The following is a 3,166-nucleotide window of genomic DNA, read 5'->3' on the forward strand; positions in this document are numbered from 1 at the left end:
ACATGTTTTCCGTTACGCACGGGACAGCGAAACATGACATGAGAAAACTACGATTTTTGCCTACCAGAATAAAACATTAATTAAAACAAAATTGTCAATTTTTTGCCAAAGGTCCACTTCATATTTTTTGCTATTGTTAATATAATTACAGATTTAAAATTTAGTTTGAAAATTATTTGAAAATTGGGGTATGTGAACAGTATTGAGCATGGTGTAGAACAGATAAAGTTTATGTGGTCAAAACCTAGTAAATATATTTTACAAAAAGATTTTAAACGTCTCAGTATATAGTTACACTATTTCTTAATAGAAAAACATAAACATCATAGTTTCAAATTAATTTTGAAAATTTATTGACAATAGATCACTTGCCAGAGAATCGCCCTATATTCTTCCTTTGGATTGAACACTAAAATATTTCGTTTTCTTCCGATAACTAAGGTGACCACAAGGCAATGATTAGAAAGCCGGACTTGATAAATTTGTAAACTTTGGCCCCACATATGACAATTCAATTAATTGCTTTTAGGCATCTTTGGCTCAAGCAAGTTGGGAATGTTACATTTACTAATAGCTGCATTCACATTTTAAAATGCCATGCCAATATAATGGTTTTCCTATCAATTTTTGAAACTCTATAAACTTTTCTTACTTTACAACTTACAATAATGTACTGTTTGCAAATTCTGAAATGTCTGAGAATGGAGCCATCAGAATAATGGAAAGTTAAACATTTATAACGAGACAGCTGAAAAGCAGGACAAATGGGCGTCCGGCTCGACTACAGAGCCGGACACGAGACAGGAACTCCAAAAGCAGGACATCTGGCCACCCTACCGATAACTAAGCCAATGTACTGTGAAACTTCTCATAACGGGTACCTCTTTTGTCCTGATGGATAAAAGCATATGACTGAACCCTTTGTTTAACGGACTGCTTCTCTCCTCTCCCTAAGTTTTAGTTGTCTCTTTATAACGTACAGAAATTATTCTCACTTCATTCATATTTAACACAAAATGTTTGCTTCACTTCAGGCGTGCACTCAAGATTTTTGGGGGGAAGGGGTCCAAGCTTTACGGGGAAGGTACAATACTACAAGCCACTAACTACATCTAGGCCTATGTAATATTGAACGGCTATTATTCTGCACCCGAGAAGACGATAAGTAATTGTAAAATACTTCCACCTATATTTTGAGAAATAAAAATGATGAGAACTAGATTGTTTTTTATAAGAGAAAGAGTACAAGCGAAGTATAAAATCAAATTTTCATGCTACATCAATCATTTCCCTGTCAAATAAGCACAATTTTATCGAGAAAATGTACAAATCTATGAATATATGTTGAGTTAGATTTTCTTTTGGGGGCTCCCGGTACGGTAGACCCTCTCCGTGGGTGCACCCCTGTTGCACTTAGAATATAAAGTAAGATACAGTACAGTGGACAGAACATCGCTCTCCACAAAATGCCTTTGTCATAACAAGTCAGTGATTGGTGAACAAGCAACACAGATTCGCTGTCCATAATAAGTTGCTGGTGGAAATCCTGGAAAACCAGGAACGAAGTCATGGGGGATGGGGAAACATGTTTCCTTGTAATTTTGGTCAAGGACAAAAGTGGAAAGAGGTGAAAAGAGTTAATAGAAAACTGAGGGCAGGTAAAAGAAAGGAAATAGAATGCAAAATACTACTCTGAGATTTAGACTATGGCTATCGAGGACGCGTTTACGATGCGTTACCCCCGCAGCAAACGCGACCTAGGTGGCTAATCGGTAATATTACTTTCGCCAGAGTTATAAATAATACTGTGAGCCAGTCAGGGTTTCCAGGCATTACTACCACACTTTCAGAGCCCTTTCTCATTATCCGGCGAACTGCTGTGAACGGCGACCTCAAACTGCCGGACAGGGTAGAAAGACATTGCAAGCAATGGAGGGAGCTCTTCGTACGCGCGGCGGTTGCCGTCCATTTACACAGCGAGCAAAAACAGCCGGATCTTTCTGCTAAAAGATCGCCATGTATAGCCAAACGGGACAATTCGAGCAATGGAGTTCTTCAATGTACGCGGCGATCTGCCGGATGGGTGTTGGGGAAGGATGAAGTATTGCCAGGAAAGAGTAGAGAGTGGCTGCCATATGGATGTGTATGCTTTACACACACACACACACGCACCCCCCACCCCCATTATATATATATATATATATATATATATATATATATATATATATATATATATATATATATATGTGTGTGTGTGTCTGTGTGTGTGTGTGTGTGGTGGTTATGTTCTAACCCAGGACACCTGGAGTAATTTTAACCAAACTTGTTACATACAAAATGTAACAAGTTTGGCAAGATGACATGTAAAAATAATCGAAAACGATCGATACTACCGAAGTGTCGAATCCATAGGTCGTTGATTAAAAAGAGTCCAAATCAATATACTTTTTTTTTTCTACATAATAGGAGATTGGGAGAAATAAATGTCCGGGCACACTAGACAAATGAGCTTGTAATTCTATAAATTTGTGGTGTCCCAAAATTGAAATATACACTATCAAATATTTCAGCAATATTACATATTTAGTAATAATACCTTAACGTATTTTCGCAAAGCAAGAGAGTTCATGATGTGATATTTAATAAATATACTGTACTTTATATATTTTATAATTATCTTTAACACTTCTATAGTTGTAATTTCTTGAATAGTCCTTTGTATTCAGGGACTAGAGCAGTACTTTAACCCTTTTTCGGGCCTTTTTTTTTTTTTTTTTTTTGTAGATATGATGCTGTGTTATGCCTATTAAAATAAGATCTCCACCAGGCGAATATGAATAATTATGTTGGTGGATTCCATTTATTCTATGTATTTCCCATAGATTATGGGATGGGAAGTATTCTTCCCACGAGCCTAATTTAAAGCGGGTTTTTTTTTCTCACAGTAGAAGAATGAATATTTTTTTATATTGCATGCTGGGTGCATTACAATGCTGGCTGCATTGCATGAAAACTGCATGCTGGCCATCCACGAATTGCCAGAAACAAACAGGTTCGCCGCTAGGTTCTCAGAGTTGCGATGACCCTGGGGGAAGACAAGCTTGGAATGGGGGTAAATCAAACAAAATATATAAAAAAAATGGGCAATATTAATACAATATGTGCA

This window comes from Thermobia domestica, chromosome 9, assembly GCF_964235325.1.
Source record: "Thermobia domestica chromosome 9, izTheDome1.hap1.1, whole genome shotgun sequence".
NCBI lineage: Eukaryota > Metazoa > Arthropoda > Insecta > Zygentoma > Lepismatidae > Thermobia > Thermobia domestica.